Below are 19,855 nucleotides of genomic sequence, written 5' to 3'. Positions count from 1 at the left end.
AGGACTGGGGGACTGGCCAGGCATCATTTAATTTGTGTGCACTGACAGGAGGTTGAAGACCATCCCTTCATTCCTGTCAGGGCTATTGGCACACGGCAGGACAGAATCAATGGTCACGAAGAGCGAAAAAGCAACTTAGCATTGGTCACAGGAGAAATGTAAAGCATTTAATTCACCTGCTTTAAAAATTAAGAACAAATAACCCCCTCTATGAAAAGAGAAGCAGGCACAGAGCAAATACACCCAAAAAACACATTTCCGCATCACTAGATAGATGTGAAACACAGAGGAAGGTCGGAGAAAGCCAGTGTGCTCGTGGGAGGGGATGAATACAAGGACCAGGGCACATGAAGTGAGAGGTGTACAGTGGATGGGTAAGGACGAGGGAGAAAGACAAGGAGATAGAGACCCTTAGAGATAGAGATCAGAAGATGACAGACAAGACCATGACGACAGCGTCTGGTGTGCAACTGGCTCCTGACATGTTGGCCCTCCAGCTGGGATGGGGGAACCCTGAGAACCCAGCCCCACCAGGCTCACGGCTTCAGCGAGCAACACCTTGCTCAGCCACAGAGGAAGTTATATTTCTGGCTGTGGCTGAGCTGGCCGGTGCTCTCCATTCACAGAGCAGCAGAAACACCAATGAGACAGAGCCCGTCTCCCTCGGGCACAAGTGGCTGGGCTGCCCAGATGCTCCACAGGGCCAGTCAGTCCATCCGGACAAATCCTCCTGTTTGCTTCCCTGTCGGAGAGCTTGGCCCGCCTGCTCCCACACATCACTGCAACCGCCCACAGGCAGCTCTGACAGTGGCTCCATGTGAATCAGGATCGCTCTGTGGATGGAAATGGTTTACGGGAAATGTACCTTCCAGTCCAATTCTGAGGCCTATGCAAACAGGACTGCTCTGCTGTTTTTTCCTCTGCAACGCGCTTACTGATTGGACCTCGGCATTCCTATAATGACAGAATAGTCTGTACCAGACTAATCCTTTTGTCAATAACAACAGTAAGCTCTGGGTAAAATATAAAAAGTAACCACTTGAAAGCATCAAAGAGTAAACAAATTCAGGCAGAAAGGGAAGGTACAATCCTTACAAGAAGAGTAACTGCACAAGATCCACCTTAACCAGTATTTCCCACACGTGCTCCCCAATTCATAAAGCATCAGGGACACAGCTCAACCGGAAGGAGATCAGAAGCCCAGAGCTTCGGGGGAAGTCTTAGGAAGGAGGAGCCAAACTCTCCTAGGACCCTGGGCTGACCTGGGCACTGCACAGGCACGGGATCAGACCCCAAGGAGCCCTGGGGACATCAGAGCTGAAGGGCACCGAGCAGAGATTTCCACGCCTGCTCACCAGTAGATGCACATAGACAGGGACAGCCAGTGCCACACTGGGGGACTACGAACACCTGGGGCTTTCCACTGTGGGGTGTGGCCTGAGCTACAACCATAGTTCAGGATACAGAGTTGCACCCCCCAAACCAGGAGCAAAGTCAAAGATGACTAGTCCTATAGCCGAGAGACTACAAGGTCAATTAAACCATCTACAGCTAAACAGGAGGAAGTTAGCAGAATCCAGACTTTCTCAGTGTCTCATTCACAATGGAAAGTATTCTAACCTAAAATCAAGAGAAAAATAGTTAATAAACTAGATTCATTGTTGACCACATTTTGGAATTAGACTTTATAAAAATAATTTATTAACTGGGAAATAAGTATTATCATAAATCTGCTGGAAATATAAAGTTAAGAAAGAAATTAAAAATAGGGACACTATGCAACTTTAAAATATGCATGATATGGTATGAGCAGCATGGATGAACCAGTGACTGACAGTCCACAAAACTGTACCTCAGCCTGTATTCATTCCCTTTGCACCAGAACTACATCAGGCAAAATCAGAGACAATAAAAATGGCTCGACAATTCCACAAAGCTGGATATTAGTAATTATAACAATAAACACAACAGCTGGCAGACGTTTAGTGCTGACTACACTGTGCTGGTTGCTGGAGTTATCAACAGGCTGGGCCACTTTTGACTCCTCTCTGTCTGACTTGCCCTTTCCGAACTGCAGGGGAAGTTACACAGCACCTGACCACTGCTCACCGCCTGCCTGCTGACCCTCCAGGCCAGGGATTCTCAGCTGGGCACTAAGGACACTGGGACCAGATCATTCTTTGCTGTGGGGGTGGCATCCTAGCCTCTACCCATGAGATGCCAGCAGCATCCCATCCCAATTGGGACAACCAAATAGGTCTCCTGACGCGGCCTTATGTCCTTCACCTCCTTGAGGACACAGCCCCAGGCCAGGACCCAGCATCCTTCACATTTTCCAGAACAGCCTCTCTGCTTCCTTTCTTGCCTGTGCTCCCTACTTCTCTCCCAGGAATTCTCTACCAGGCAGCCAGAGCAAACCTTTTATAAGGAAATGCGGGGATAACTCATTTCATCTTGACCCTCCAGAGGCTTCTTGCCATGCAGGATGAAATGCAGCGTGCTTGCCTAGCCTCCCAAGGCCCTGCCCTGGGCTTCCAGTCCCTGCTCTGACTTTACTTCCTCACTCTCACTCTGCTTAACCAGTTCCAGTCACCCAGACACACTTTCTCCTCCTTCCATCTGCCAGGCACAGCCCCACCTCAGGGCCTTTGCACAGGTTGCTCCCTCTTGCCCCAAACTGGAAGGTTTATTCCTTTGTTTTACTTGGATTTCTTCTACCTTCACTGACCAGCCTAAGAAAATAGCACCTTCATTCTCTACTCGTGTACTGTGCTTTTTAAAAATAGCATTTATTGCTACCTTAATATATATTTTGATTGCTTGTCTTTATCATAGAAGATAAGCTGAATGAGGACAAGGACTTCTTTTACTGTGTCCATCAGTGTGTCACGAGCACTTAGAAGGCTGCCCTAACACATAGTTTTGATACTCCATAAATGTGTCACCAAGTGAATATGGTATAAGATTGAGTCCTAATATTTCATATATCTTTTTTTTCCTGTTGCTCTTGCAAGTGACTGGCTTCAAGATTTTTATGAAGAACAAATTAATGGATGCTAAAAAGAAAACTCAACTCTGTAACTTCGTAAACTGTCATATAACTGCTGGATGCTATTGTTTCTGAGAATGGAAATATACTAATTTTTTTTCCAATTAGAAAAAAATCCCATACATTTATCATAAGAATTAAAAGTATAGAAAATTACAAGTGAAAATTACCCCCAAATCTAAGATAACAATTAACACTTTCATATTTACCTCTTACAGAAAACTGAACCATGCTGATTTATTTTGTGCCGGGATAAAATAAAATCAGTCCCTGGAAGAGCCCAAACAATACAGACGATGGGAAAGTGGAGTTGGTCCTGCAGCCCAACCCCACTGCCGACTGCCCCTCTGCATCGACTGTGCCTAGCACACATGTACAATCAACATCTACACTTGGGTTTTGTTTAGCTTTTGTTTCTTACCGTAAGAGAATCTGCCATACACACTACAGCTTTCCCCTCACCCCCAGTATTTTCCAACGTTCAACAAAGTTGAAAGAATTTTAGAGTTAAGCTCCTGGATCCCACCACCTAGGCTCCACCATCAGCATTTGATTACATTTGCTTTATCACATTTCTGCTTCTCCATCCATCAGTGCATCTCATTTTTCATGAGACGGAGGAAATGGTATACTTACTTCCCTTTAAATTCTTCAGCACACAAACCAACGTTCAGTATTTGCTCATTGTTTTTTATCTTTTGATGATGATGTGCACACATCTTTAACTGTTCATTCACTGGGTTTTGACAAATGCATGTGCCTGTGTACCCAAGCTGCTACAGGGACTTCTACCAACATCCCAGGGAATTTTCTTTAGCCCTTTCTCAGCCAATTCCTACTTCCTCCCATTGCCCCCAGGGGCAAATACTGCTCTGATTTTTCCACTGATTTTTACTCCTCGGTTCTAGAGATTCACATACAAGGACTCATTGAGTACGTACTTTTGTATAAGACCTCTTCCAGTCAGCATGATGCTTTAGGTATTTATTCATGCTTTTGCTGGTTTCATGAATTTACTCTGCTCCCCTGCTGACTGGTATTCCATTATATGAAAACACTGTCGTTTATACATGCTATTCTGTAACGTGTCCTTGTATATATCATGGGCAATACAAAAGCTGATGCACAGAACATTGTTTCTCATGAACATGAGTGTGCTGTCCTCAAGATGTATTTGTAGCAAGGGAACTGCCTGATGAATGGGTACCCCTATTGAATGACCAGCCATTGTCTGATGGCTCTCCAGAGGAAAGTGTCATTTACGGTCACATCAAAGCTGAATATATCCACTTTTTAACTTCTGGAAAATACTGCGTTTATCAACATAAAAGAAAAACAACCCTCTGTCCCACTGATAGGTGAGAAATGACACATCATTGGAATTGCTTTGATTATTATTGAGGTTAAATACCAGCTAATAATTTTTCCGGTTCTTTGTATTACTCTTTGGCTTATTGCCTGTTTATGCCCTTCTTGTCTTATTGATTTTAAAGTGTTTTATACATTAACAAAACTGAGGGTGGCTTTGTTATATATTACACAATTTCCCCCCAATTCATAGTTTTTTTTAAAGTTTTGTTTTTTTGCTTTCTTTGCCATACAAACCTTAGAATTAGTATTAAATAAAGCCTATCACTTCCTTTACAGCTTTTTAATTCTAATAATTTTTCCAGTATGTTTGTGTTTTCTTTTTCGCATTTAAAACCTCAGTATATTTGGAATTTATTTTATCATGGTAAGAGGTAAGGATTAGAAAAATTTCAAATGGTTAGCCCTGTGTCCCAAAGAATATTGAGTAATTCACTCTTTTTCCAAATGTTAAACTCTTATATAGATTCTGTTTCTGGAACTGTACTCTGTTCCATTGACTAGAATGTCTGCTCTTTTTCTACCTGAACCTTCAAAATATATTTTAATAACTAGTAGTTTTCTTTCACAAATCTTATTTTTTTTTTTAATTTCTATGGGTATTTGTAAACATTTATCCTTCTACTTGACCTTTAAAATCACTTTATCTATATGTGTCAAGTATATGATTTAATTTATGGAGAATTTATACCCTTAATCTTCTGGCTCTCACCATGTAATAATAACGTGGTCAGCTCCTTCATTTATTCAAACACCCTTTCATATTAATCAGTAAAGTTTTATGAAATTTTCTATACAAATGTCCAATATACTCTTAGCTCATTTATGTTGTGTCATTGTTACTGTTGCTACTGTGAATCAGATTTATCTTCCTTCCCCAAATTTCCTTGCTATTTTTAATATCTAAAAAGGGTAACAGTTTTAAAGAAATTGTAAAGTATATCATATATGAAGAATATACAAGATACAGATGTGAGTTTAAGGACTAATAAAGTAAATGTAAGCACCACCCAGATTAAGAAATAGCACATTACAAAATCTAAAAGGTCCCCTGTGTCCCCACCATGGTATCTGCTACCATCCCTTCCCCAGAGGTAGCCTGGACTTTTATGGTTTATGGTATTGATCTATGTTCACTTAGTAATCAGTCACTTTGCTGAATGTTCATGTTATTGCTAATAATGTTTCAATGGTTTTTATTGTGTAAAGTTAAAATTCAGACCAGACATAAATAATGCAAATTTGCCTTCTCTTTAGAATATGTATACTTTCACTTTGGTTTTGCACCTAATTATTACATTGACTAGCATTTCCAGAAGTTGTTAAATGAATCACACTTAGTATACATCCCCGCTTTGTTCTAATTACATTAATGAAACACAGTATCGAAGCATTAGTGCAGGATGATAGTTGAGAAGAAAATTTCTCTTATGTAAAGGAAGTATTCTTCTATTTTTATTATAAGGTTTTATTAAAATTCATTTTTAATTTTATCAAGTAACTATTCTCCTCTCACCTATTAAGATGATGAATTATATTAATAGGCAGCCTAATAGAAAGTCATCAGAGCAGTCCTGGAATGATTCTCACTTGGCCAAAGTTTTTTGTGCTTTTATTATACTGCAGGATGCTAAGTGCTAATATTTCATTTTGAATTCATCTGCATTGTGTGTCTACGTATATGTGTGCGTGTGTATTAATATCTGCATGTGTATACACACTGCATTTGTCAGGTTTGGTACCTCAGTCGTGGTAACTTCATGAGAAGAAAGAGAAAACTTATACTTATTGAAATATGGCTTATGTTTACACATTGCTTTGTTACCAAGTGTTCTAGTCCATATTTTAAGGATAATTATCTGCATGTTGAATCTTCACCGTTTTAGTTTTCTTGCTTCTCATTATTTTTTTACTGCTTTCTGTCTCCTGTATTTCTACTTCTGACCAATTTTAAAGTCACAAACTTTAGAACTAAATTTGATTTCTTAAACTTTTTCTTTCTCTTTGCTGGTTCTCTTTGCATCTTGATGTAATGTTTTGTCAATCTCAATATTTATTCATTTTTTTTCAGAGACCATTTTTCTGTAACTTCATTGCTTCATTGAGGATACAAAGTGCATGCTGTCTCCTTTCTGGAGCTCCCTTTGACCACAACTGAGTTTAGGCTGATGAGGTGATTCAGGGTAGGAGCCGGTCACCAGAAGGACCAAACACTGGATAATAGATGGGAACTTCCAGCCACATGCTGACCTCCAACCTATGACCTCAGGAGGGAAGGGGGATAGAGACTGAGCTCTACAAAGAATCTTGAACAAAGGGATTCAGAGCGCTCGCAGGTTGGTGCTCTGTGGAGGCGGAGTGCCTTTCGCTCTCTCCCACGCACAGGTGACCCTGTCCTCCAGCGAGAAAGACGAGCTCTCAGCACTCCCTGTGCAGGTTCGGCCTGCACCTGGGTCAGAGCTGGGAGAGCCAGGGCAGGAAAAGACCCTCGGGACCGGATCCCCACTATGAGTGTTATTCAAGGTTTCTGATTTCAGTCCCAAAAGTGCTGCCTGCTTTCTGGAGTCCTCAGGTAGCTGCGTTCTGAGCAGAGGCTGTACTGAGCATGGCCATGTCCTTCTCAGGGGCTGGCACTGGGGTTTCCACGGACGGTGATGCTGAGGAAGCTTCACAGATAAGACTATTTTAACCAAGTCCTTCTGAACGTGAAAGTGCACTGCCAGAGATGTCAGGCTTTTAAGGAGTTTGGGGAGACAGCCCAAAGTGGCAGTACACTATTAAAATAACACAAGCAAGTCCCTTGACATTTCATTTAATCTAGCAGGTTAAAAAAACAAACAAAAAACCTACATGAAATAGTGTGTCAATTATCTGGTATCTGAAGCTAAATTTAAAAGTATGCCATGTGTATTATTAGGAGAAAAAAGGTAGAAGAGACTTTTCTAATTTATAACCTTTAAATAGCTATCACTTTTAAATGTACAGAACCCTCTTCAGGAGCTTCTAGGCCAGTAACCAGGACAAGACACAAATGAGGTTCACGAGTCAGCTGTCTAAGCTGCTGTCAGCTTCAGAGGCAAGCCAGCTAAAGGGAAAACTAATTATTTCATTAGAGAAATGCACACCATCACCTCATCTGAGTTTCCTGCCAAAGGACGGAAGCTGACCCCACTTGTCTTGTTCCGAAGGCCAGAGCCTCAAGGATATCCCAGGGGTTCCTTAAGTACCTGCCCGGTGAAAGCAGAAAGAACTTTCAAGGGAACAGTGCTAACTCCACAAGGGTGCCTTCACTTTGGTTCAGAAGAGATGAAAAGGTCAAGATAATTGTAGTCATAAGAAAATAGTCTTTTAAAAAATGTGTATTTAAGTATTGGTGGGTAGATAGCATTATGTCTGTAATTTACTAAAAATAGCCATAACAAGAAAATGATAGAGCAAGTAACAATTTTAAGATTTGGGGTGATGAGTACAAGGGAGTTTGCTTTATTATTCTCTTGACCGTTGTGCAGAATGGCTGAAAATTGCCCTGTAATGAAAAGTAAGTGGAGAGAGAAAGAGAGGGTCAAAGCAGGTGATCCTATGTCTATGAGTCAATGTCAGGAAAATGTTCCAAGGAAAGATCTAATTTCTCAAAACTTGAGCAGTTTGTTTCTATTTTTGAAGAAAGTCAAGATGTGAAGAGCGGCTCCCAGCCCGTCCCAGCCCAGCTCATCCCCACGGTCATTAGCAATGAAGCCCCTGCACTGACTGGAGAAGGCAGAAAGCAACCCGCTCTCTTCAAAGGGCAGCTCTCTTCCACAGAGTTCATGCTCATGACCCCCAACCACAAGCCACAGGAAAGAGACAGAGCACACAACAAGCTTCCATACGTTTCTTCCCAACTTTCCGGGGCCTGTTTCCATGGAATTCACTGGGTAAAGTTAGAATTCTGCTTGTTTGGGACAGCCTCACATGTTCCAGCCTTCTCAGCCTGATTTAGATCTTAAGTTGTAATTTTACCTGATAAGCTGAAAACAAGACTGTATTTACCCCAATCCTCTCACTCAATAACCCCTCCGTGAGCCCCACTGCATAGTTCTGATTTAGCAGGCGTCTTCATGAGCCGGCAGAGCTGAGGAAAGGCTGAGAGGCGGTGGCGGAGCCTGCCGTCCCCTGGGAATGTGGTTCTCTAGTATTTATATTAATATAAAAGGAAAACAGGGCTGAAAGACTGAAGGGAGTGTTTCCCAGTAAACACACCTGTTTACTCTCATACAGAGCAGCTGGGCCCTCATCTGTCCTTATCTAGGATGTAGGATGGCCCCAAAGCAGACCCAGAAAATTAAGTTTATGTAAAAATTAAATGATTCTTTTAAATTAAAGAGCCAAACACCACTTAAGTTACACTCTTCCATCATATTTATTATTATCTTTTTCTTGCCGCCGGATGGGCTCTTTCTGTATTAAGAAACTACGTCCTTGACCCCCAATCTTCTGTCTACATCTGAAAGTTCACTCTGGGGGTCAATTTACGCCTGTGTGCACAAGGATGAAGAAAATCGAGGTGAACAGAGGCCACCCCTACCCCAGTGATGAGGAAGGTGGTGCTGTAGCACCAAATTCTGTACCACCTATCATTCAAGTGACAACTTCAAGAGAGCTGACCCTATTTAAAAACACAGGCCCATGATACGCTGAGAGCAGCAGTGCCTGTGAGCTACACGGCGACCTGCGTGGATCATTTTAGAACCAGTCAGTCCCCATTACAGAGAACTGAAGCTGATGTCACTGCAGAACTCTGAAGTCCCGGCACGTCTGGTGGCCCCGAGCCAAGTCCTGATTCTTCTCCAGATCCAAGTGAGAGGAGAAATCGGCTGGAAGGAATTTTAAGCAGGACTGGAGACCAAGATGAGCCATGCAGTGTCACACTCCTTCCACGATCAAAAGATACAAACAAACCCCTCCAGCGCGTTACAGACGCTTTACTGAAATAATGCAGACATTCATTTCTCTTCCTGTTTCTGTAACCAGCAGACAGCTCCCTGCCCTGGAGGGCCGGGGCTGGGTTGGAAATTCAGACAATGGTCTTGTGCATGCCTGGTCAGTTCAGACCCGGTCACTGGGCTCCCATAATGGGTGAGGCCATGCTCCAACCCAGGAAAGAACTCGCACTTCTCAGCTGCAGCCCACTTCCCACTCGTCAAGCGCATGGCAAAACCCACGCTTAAAAATGGCCACAGCAGAGCCTCTTTGGAATAAGCCCCAAGTGTTTTAAACCTGGGAGGTTCTTACTGTTAAAAAATTCTGCAATCTCTGACTCAGTCTCTAGGTTTAACACCTAAATGATTCCTGGGAGGAGAACACAACATGGCAAAGAGGCAACAGGTTTGGTATTTTAGGACAGAAGCTGTGAGCTGAGCCAAGATTATGTGATGAGAAATGTCTGGGCAACCCTGAGCAACCCCCCTTCCACATCCCTCCAACCTCAGTCCGCCCAGAAGCATCTCCAGGGATTCAAGGAAGATTAAGATCAGGACGAAGTCATTAATGAAGTAACTTCCGTGGTCAAACAGCTTATACATTGGCTAATATTATTATTATTATTATTATTCCTACTTCATGTGGGAGAAAGCTGAGGATTAGAAGGTTCTGAAATCACCCAGTGACAAGGCCAAGTATACAGACATGTGCCACGGTGTTCTCATGGGGACTAAGGCCACTAGACCCAAATTCCCAAATAATGTACCTTGCACTCCTCCTGACAATTCAATGCATCGTCTCAAACTCGATCAGGGAAAGCAGAAAGAAAAGAGGGTACAAGTATAAGATGAAAGCTTATAAAGAGAGAGACTCCTTCAGCCGTGCAGGGAAGGCCACAGGCAGAGTGGAAGCCACCAGGCAGGGTGAGTGGTCCAGTCATAGGCTCTGGAGAGAACTGACTGAAGTGCCTGGACATCCCTGGGTAACAGGTAAAATACAGGCAACAGAGAAGTAGCTTAAACAGCAAACAAATGAGAGGTGTGCACATCTCAGGTCTGGTTTTAGTTCAACCTGTGCTCATCAATAAAGGCCAACAGCCTTGCAGGAATACTAGAGCCAAGTCAGTCTCTCCTTCCTGGGCTTCCTAGGTGGTGCTAGTGGTAAAGAATCCACCTGTCAATGCAGGAGATGCAAGAGGTAGGTTCAATCCCTGGGTCAGGAAGATCCCCTGGAGTAGGAAATGGCATTCTGTTCCAGAATTCTTGACTGGAAAGTCCCATGGACAGGACAGCCTGGTAGGCTACAGTCCATAGGGCCACAGAAAGTCGGACACGACAGAGTGACTGAGCACTCCTGCCTGCCTGGACCACAGCTGACAGGCCAGCTGCACGAGTTTGGCCTTGTTGTTGTTCAGTCACTAAGTTGTGTCTGACTGCGACTCCATGGACACAGGCTCCCCTATCCTTCACTATCTTCCGGAGTTTGCTCAAATTCATATCCACTGAGTCGGTGACGCTATCTAACCATCTCATCCTCTGGCACCCTGTTCTCCTGCCTTTGATCTTTCCCAGCATGAGGGTCTTTTCCAAAGAGTTGGCTCTTTGCATCAGGTGACCAAAGTATTGGAGCTTCCGCATCAGTCTTTCCAATGAGCATTCAGAGTTGATTTCCTCACAGTCCAAGGGACTCTCAAGAGTATTCTTCAGCACCACAATTTGAAAGCATCTTTGGCTCTCAGCCTTCTTTATGGTCCAATTCTCACATTCGTACACGGCTACTGGAAAAACCATAGCTCTGACTATATACTTTTGTTGGCAAAATGATGTCTCTGCTTCTTAATACGCTGTCTAGGTTTGTCATAGCTTTCCTTGGGCTACAGCCTATGCAGTTGTCTTCCTCAGGATTTAAATCTTCCTGGTTTTTAGGTCTCCTATTTAAAGCTGGACCAAATTTGTATAACCAGCCCCATCCTCTTCCTGTCCCTTCTAACACCTAAGCTCTCCCTATGTGCTTTTCTGCACTCATATCTCCAATCACACCAAGGAAAAGGAAACACCCCAATACGCTTCCAAACATTAATAGCACCAACATGATTTTAATTCTTATGAGATAAATATCAATTAAGTATACTCTGATAAGCACCCGCTATCCCAGCTGCTTTATGAACTGTGAGTCTGTGCCCATTAAGTTAGGACACGATAACATTACTGATCTGAGGACTGTGTGGGGAACAGCCACCAGGCCAGGGTGGGTTTCCCATGCAGACCAAGCCTGGCAACGATGGGTCAGGTGCAGGGAAGGAAGCCCAGACATTCCATCAGCTTCTCAGGGTTCTCACAGTATTAAATCCAACAGAAAAACAGTTCCCGAGGATGGAGGAGCACTGCTGAGAAACTGAGCCAATTCCTGGCATTCTGGCAGAAAATGAGTGAATTCAGGTTGATTTTCCAATTACCTTTTAGATATAAATTGTATTCTTTAACATACCCAATACACAATTTGTCCCTGGACTCCCAAGCCAGGTAGGAAGCTTGGAAATCACTCCATGAGGGTGTTCATTGAGTCACTCTAGCTGAGTTAACCTACTTGTCTCATGGGTTCTGGTTTAGGTGTCAGGTCAGTGGCCATGGGAGGGTAACGTTCAGCCTCTGAACTCTCAATTGTTTCCTCTCTGAAAGATATCTCCTTCTAGTCTACAAATGTTTGCCTATTAAAAACAAGAGGAACATTAAAAAAGCAACTAACTTAAAGCCAACATCCATTTCCTAAGTGATACATCTTCCCCTGAAAAGAGCATCTGATCCTCAGCCCCTCACTTCCTTAACACAGTTCATACCTGTGTGGCCTTCCCTTTCTCAAAGTAGCCCCATGCCTTCTGGCTGTTTCTGCCTTGGGTGACTGAGGACTTCTTAACTAACTTCAAGGCCTCTCCCAATCCTCAATCCCAAAGGGTCGCCAGAGGGTGTGGGGGTCTGGCTGCCCTCTCCCCTCACTCCCTCTGGCCAACTTTCTTGCTATATTTGGACTTGAAGAACTCAGCACATCCTCAATGAGCATCCTCAACCACACTGAAACCCTGGTGAAACAACTCCTTCAGGAGGAGCTTGTCTCATCTCACACAACTGCAGAAGCCTCCTGAGCCTAAAACAAAGTGACAACTGATCCTTTCCGAGTCAGCAAGGACCCCACCCTCCCCACCTGACAGAGTCCAGCTCTACTCTCTTCCTTCCTTCCTGGCCCTCAGATCTCCTCTACCTGGAAAGCCTCCATCCCACTCCACCCCCGCCTCCCCTTTTTTTAGTAGGAAGAAGGCATCAGAAGGCCCTGAAAAGCCTTTATGAGTCACATCGGCAAACCCTGCTACTCTCCACTTGGGCAGTGGGTAGGGCTAGGGAGAGGCTAGCTGGGAACACCCAGGTGTCTTGAGTTTGCCTACACCCACTTGAGGGCCACTGCTATGGCCACCTCCAGGTCTTGCCCACCCCGGGAGTGCTCTGTCGGGTGTGGGTCTGTGCCTCTGGACGCCCATTTCCAGTGGCACCCAAGTAACTCTACTACTGATCCACGTATATGTCTCCCGAATCAGCCATCGTGCTCCTGCAGGGGAGAGAACAATCCATCTCACTGGCTTTGGAGACGGGACCCTCAACCTGGCACCACACCCCTGGAACAAGGTCCTATGGAACAGTCCACCCTCCAGCTGCAATCCACGGCTCCACACTCCACTGCTTCACAGTCACCCATCTTCCCTCAGGCCTCAGGGTCCCCAGTGCATGGGATGCTCTGCTACCACAGAGACCAGCAGTGACCATCAACTCAGGTGCAGCCTCCTCCTCCTCCTTTGAGTCAGACTTTATGATCCCCGCCCCCCAGGAAGACGCTGGCTGCCTCCACAGTGAGCAGAGGAGTCTCATCCTCTTCTCCACCCCTAAGAGGTGGAGAGGAGGTATGTCTCTTTAGCAGATGGGGGCTTGGATCTCACAAATCTTTATAATTTAAGTACTTATAAGGCTGACCAAACAGAATACACCTTCAAAACAGGTTATTTCCACAGGTCCATTCAATCTCAGGATAAGCAAACAAGCTGTTCTTATGACCTTGGTGACAACAGTTAATACTAGAGAGAGGTTTAATGCCCAGTCTCAGCACCTTAACGTGGCCTTCACATCCAGGTTAAACATTCAGAGGGAAGCATGTGGACATTAGGGAGCAAATGACAAGAAGCTAAAAATACAAAGAAGAAGCTGACATCTCATGGCTTCATTTATACCATGTTAGACACTGATGGGACTCCCAGGCAGTGCAGTGGTAAAGCATCTGTCTGCAATGCAGAAGACCCAGTTTCAATCCCTGGGTTGAGAAGATCCCCTGGAGAAGAGAATGGCAATCCACTCCAATATTCTTGCCTGGAGAATTCCTTGGACAGAGGAGCCTGGCAGGCTACAGTCCCTGGGGTCGCAAGGAGTTGGACACGACTGACTGACTACCACACACACACAATGATGGGGTCACTATGCTACTGTCTGCAGGGGTTTTACATGGTCACATGGTTCTGTTATTCAAAACATGATGCTATTTAAGAGGAATCATCAATTTCATCTCAGCACAAGTAAAATGAGAATGAAACTGGTTCATGCAATATACTGTCTAGCTCAGCACCAAGGGATTGCTTTTTTTAATTCCATAAGGGTCATGAAGGTGTGCTGTTAAGTATGCAGCTGTATACATTAACCATTTTTGAAGCAACGGGATTTAATGTTACTAATTTTGCATCCTTAGGCACACAAATCAGATAAGTCAAAGTACTAGTTAAAATGCCCAGAAGTTTAATAAGATACAAATAAGCAAATAAATAGTTAACAAGTAATTGTTTTATAAAAAGGGATATAATTCAGTTGCTCTGCAGGTATGATTTCAAACAGGGATTAAAACTAATTTGGAACATAGTGATGATGGTATCAAAGCAGCAGAAGACAAATGACTTTGTTCCCATTGGCTGCTGATCATCAGGAGGACCAGGAGGGAGGGAGGCTGGAGGGGGTGGAATGTTATTTTATGAGCATCATTTTACCCAAAGTTGATTTCCTGGAATTATATTAATAACTCACTGGCTGTAAGAGCCCCACTGTGAGCTGAACTGCATATAATCTTTATTCTCTCCTGAACACTGCTGTTCTGTTAAAAGAATATTATGTTCACACTTGCTCCCCTTGAGTCTTCCACTCACGTTACATACTGATGTGTTCAAACTCTCACAAAAGACTCTTGGACTCACTGAACTGCCTAATGAGATCCATTTGAGATAACACATTCCACATACTCTTGTTAGGTAAACACTGGAGAAGAAGGGAGAATATGAACCAGTATGGATGTGAGAGTTGGACCATAAAGAAAGCTGAGCACCGAAGAATTCATGCTTTTGAACTGTGGTGTTGGAGATCTTGAGAATCCCTTGGACTGCAAGATCAAACCGGTCAATCCTGAAGGAGATCAGTCCTGAATATTCACTAGAAGGACTGATGCTGAAGCTGAAGTTCCAATACTTTGGCCACCTGATGTGAAAAACTGACTGGAAAAGACCCTGATGCTGGGAAAGACTGAAATCAGGAGAAGGGGATGACAGAGGATAAAATGGTTGGATGGCATGACGACAGAGGATGAGATGGTTGGATGGCATCACCAACTCTATGGACATGAGTTTGAGCAAGCTCTGGGAGTTGGTGATGGACAGGAAAGCCTGGCATGCTGCAGTCCATGAGGTCGCAAAGAGTCAGACACAGCTGAGCAACTGAACTGAACTGAACTAAGCCCCAACGTGAACAAAAATAAAAAGGCAACTTGCCCTTCAAAGAAAAATTTACTTAATACTTTTCCTTAGAGAAATAAGATGATTTTCAAAAGGCCCTATGTGCCTAAAATTTTTTTAAAAGATTTTATGTGGACCATTTAAAAAATTCTTTATTGAATTTGTTACAATATTGCTTTTATGTTTTGGTTTTTTAGCTCCGAGGCATGTGGGATCTTAGCTCCCCTACCAGGGATTGAGCCTGCACCCCCTGTATCACAAGGCAAAGTCTCAACCACTGGACCACAAGGAAAGTCCCTTAAAATTTGGTCAAATTTGTCAGTATTTAGACAGTAATTCTGCAAACATTATTTCTTAGCTTTTTACCATTATTGATTACACTGAGCCTTGGGACAGCATTTTAACACTGACATCTGATATTTAAAAGAAAGAAAAGGAGACATGATTTTAAAATCCTGGTATCTTGCAAAGGGTGGTCTTCCTAGTCCAATTCATATATGTGAACTTTCTAAGATGTCAGCTGTCCAGAAGGCTGTTCACAGTTCCGCATCAGTGGAACAAATCATCACAGGTGTATACCTCTTTTGTATTGCTGTTTTCTTCCCTACTTCCCCAACGTGTTTCAAACTCCACAGGCACCCACCCACATCTATTTAATGTATGCCCTTCCATATTTTAAGTATATGTGCAAACTTGCAAACTTATTTATACTATGTTGGTGTTTACAAAAAAAGTATTGTATTTTTTATTCTTCACCCAATATTATGCATTTAAAAACATTTAAATCAACTTCAATGAGGTGCAATTTACATACAGTAAAATGCCCCCATTCCAGATTATAACAGGAAGCATTTGACAAATGTATGTTTGTGCAACTAACCACTTCCATCCCCTCACGGGACATTTCCATCACCCTAAAGCTCTGTCCAGCCCTCTGCTGTCTCTCTCCAGCAAGCTCAGATCTGCTTTCTCTCACTACAGTTCACACTGAGAACATCACAAAACTATAAACTATGTACTCTCTTGGGGTTATCTTATTTTAAGCAGTGACTTATTCACGTTATATTGAGAGCATGTTCTTTACTGGCAAGCAATAATACACTAAGTGTATGTCCCTAAATTGGCCCATTCACCCATGGATGAACATCTCTCTGGGCTGTTTCTAGGTTTCGGATACCGTGAACAAGTCTGACCATTCGTTGAACATCTTGGTGTGGACACATGTTTTCATTCCTCCTGGGTAAATATATAGCAGAATTGGTGGGCTGTATGCTTCCCTGGTGGCTCACTGGTAAAGAATCCACCTGCCAACCAGGAGACACAGGTTTCATCACTGGATGGGGAAGATCCCCTTGAGCAGGAAATGGCAACGCACTCCAGCATTCTTGCCTAGGAAATCCCATGGACAGAGGAGCCTGATGGGCTACAGTCCACGGGGTTATAAGAGTCAGACACAGTGACTAAAACAACAACAATGCTATGTGTGTATTTAAAGTTATTAAAAATGGCCATACTATTTTCTAAAGTAGCTGTACTATTTGCATTCCAACAGCAATGTAACAGCATTCCAGTTACTCCACATTCTTGCCAACACGTGGGCATCTTTCATGTGCCTATCTCTCTATCTTGATGTTCACCTATCTTCTTTGTTAAGCATCTATTCAATCATTTGGCCACTTTAAGTTGTCTTCTCATGGTTGAGTTTTTACAGTTCTTTATATATTCCAGATACAGGTCTCTCTCAAATACATGTACCGTAAATCTTTTCAACTAGCTTGAGGCTTCTCTTTTTATTTTCTCAATAGTGTCTATCAAAGAAGTTTTTATTTTAATGAACCTCAATATATCAATTGTTTAATGATTTGTGCTATTTGTGGTTTGTGTAAGAACTTATGAATACTTTCTCCTATGTTTTCATCTGTAAGTTTTATAGTTGTCTTTTATATAGAAGATCAGAAATTAATTTTTTTGTTTAGTGTAAAGTAAGAGTGGGGTTTTATTTTTGTCTTTCCTGAAAGGAAAGCCAGATGGTCCAGTACCATTTGTTGAAAAGACAGTCCCTTCTCCACTGAACTATCTGGTTTCTCTGTCCAAAATCAATTGATCATATATGTGGGGGTCTATTTCTGAACTCCATATTCTGTTCCATTGATATACATGGCTATATTTACACCAATACCACAGTCTAGATTATTGTGGCTTTATATTAAATCTTGAAATGAACCACATATCTCTGTTTCAAAATTGTTTTAGCTAGACTCTTTGAATTTCTATATAAGTGTTAAAATCAACTTATCAACTTCCAAAAAAAAAAGTGATTTTTGACTGGGATATTGCACTATATCTATACATCAATTGGATCTATAGAATTAACATTTGGATAGAATTAACATTTTAAAATATTAAGTCTTCTACACCATAAGCATAGTATAATTCTCCATTTATTTAGGTCTTTTTCTATAATGTTTTATAGTTTTTGTGCACAGGTCTAGCATATATGTTGTTACATTCATCCCCAAATATTCTAGAATTTTCATGTCATAGCTAATAGTATTTTTTTAAATTTCAATTTCCAACTATTAGTTACTACTTTAAAGAAATGCAGCTGATTTGGGGGTATTGATCTGATATCTTGGAACCTTGCTAAAATGCATTATTAGTTCCAGTGACTTTTTTGAAGACTTCGTGATTTTCTTTTTTTTTTCTTTCTTCATTCATTCATTTGGCTGCACTGGGTCTCAGATATGGCACGCAGGATCTTCTCTCTTTTGTTGTGGCATTCAAACTCTTAGTTGCAGCATGTGTGATCTAGTTCCCTAACCAGGGATCGAACCCAGGCCCCCTGTGCTGGGAGCACAGAGTCTCGCCCACTGGACCACCAGGGAAATAAGTCCCTCATGATCTTCTATGTAGATAATCATGTTGTCTGTGGAGAGATTTTTTTCCTTCTTTGCCAGGCTGCATGCCATTTTATTCTTTTCTAGCTTACTGCACTGACTATGACTTCCAGTACAGTGTTGAAAGAAATGGTGAGAGTGAACATTTTTGCCTTGTTTTCAGTCTTCTGGGGAAAGTGTTTAGTCTTTCGCCATTTCAACTATAATGTTAACTGTAAGTTTTCTTAGATGCCTTTTATGAGCTTGAGAATGTTCTCTTCTATTTGCAGTTTGCTGAATCAGTTTGTCATGAAACCAGTGCCAAATTCTGTCAAATACTTTTTATGCATATATTGAAATAACCAAATAGGTTTTTCCCTTTATTCTGCTAATGTAATAGATTATGTTGATTGATTTTCACATTAAGCCTTGCATTCCTGAGATAAACCTTACTTGATCATAATACTTGATCCTCTCTCTATACTGTTGGGCTTCATTTGCTAATATTTTGTTAAGAACTCTTAAGCCTATTGGGACTATCCTGGTGGTCCACGGTTAAAACTCCAAACTTCCACTGCAGGGGGCACAGGTTTGATCCCTGATCAGAGAACTAAGAATCTCCATCCTATGAGGCACAGCCAAAATTTTTTTTTTAAATATTAAAAAAATGTTTTTTATACTTGGGTTCATGAGGGATCTTGTCCAGCAGATTCTTTTTTTCCTCCTCTTGCAGAGTCTTGGACTTTGATTTTCAGGATAAAGTTAGCCTCTTAGAATGGGATGGGAAATGTTCCCTCTTCCTCTTATTTTCTGAAAGAGTTTGTATAAAGATTGGTATCATTTCTTTTTTAAATGTTCCCTAGAATTCATCAGCAAAGATATCTGGGCTTGGAATTTTTCTTTGTGAGGGAAAAACTAGGGAGTTCAATTCCTTAATGAGATATAAACTATCCAGATTTTCTTTCTCTTCTGTGTCAGTTTTGTTAATCTGTGTCTTTCACGAAATTCATCCATTTCACCTAAGACACAAAATTTATTAGCACAAAACCCTTCATACTTAAAGGATTCTGTTACTATCCTTTTAATGCCTGTTGGATCTGTAGTGATGCTCTTTGATTTCTGAAACAGGCGATTTATAGCTTTTGTTTTTCCTGACGATTCTAGCTACAGTTTAACATTTTTGTTGAACTTTTCAAAAACTATCATCTATTTTCATGGGTTTTGCACATTTCTCTGGTGTATCTTCTATTTTGTTTATTTTTACTGTTTTCTTATTTCCTTTCTTCTACTTACTTAAGGTTTGATGTGATTCTCTTTTTCTGGTCTTACAGAGAAAGCTTAGACTGTAAATTTTAGACTTTTCTAATTAAAATCTGTTAACATCATTACGATTTTGAGATTATTTTTGGTGCATGTAAACCTAGTTCAGTAATTTTACCTCTTGCAAAAATGATATTTAGCCCACGATCCATAAACACTGAGTCAGTTATTTCACAAACAGTGCAATGAGAAAGGTTATAGCACACGTCTTGATGTGGGGTTTTCTAAGAGTTTCTATATACTGCTAAGAAAGAAAAAGTGCTGCCAACCGAACCAGGCATGTTATTTATCAAAAGATGGTACTATATCTCAGCTATGTTCAGATGTGAAAATGTACCTCCTAGAACTGATGAAATATGACCCACTCTGCACACAGATAATTATAAACATTGTATCTTGTCTTACCAATGACCAGGACTTCTAATACTGAAGCACCACCAGAGAGAACCCTTGCCTTATTCCCAGGGTCAAAGAGAG

At 42.0% G+C, this 19,855-nt stretch overlaps 1 protein-coding gene across 2 annotated transcripts in view; it reads right to left on the bottom strand.

The window, feature by feature from the left end:
- Nucleotides 1–19,855, bottom strand: part of RPTOR (regulatory associated protein of MTOR, complex 1) — a 322,527-nt gene that overhangs the window by 129,480 nt on the left and 173,192 nt on the right. The window lies entirely within an intron of this gene.

Source organism: Bison bison, unplaced genomic scaffold, assembly GCF_000754665.1.
Source record: "Bison bison bison isolate TAMUID 2011002044 unplaced genomic scaffold, Bison_UMD1.0 scf7180017864371, whole genome shotgun sequence".
Classification (NCBI taxonomy): Eukaryota; Metazoa; Chordata; class Mammalia; order Artiodactyla; family Bovidae; genus Bison; species Bison bison.
This window is presented reverse-complemented; position numbering and strand designations above follow the sequence as displayed.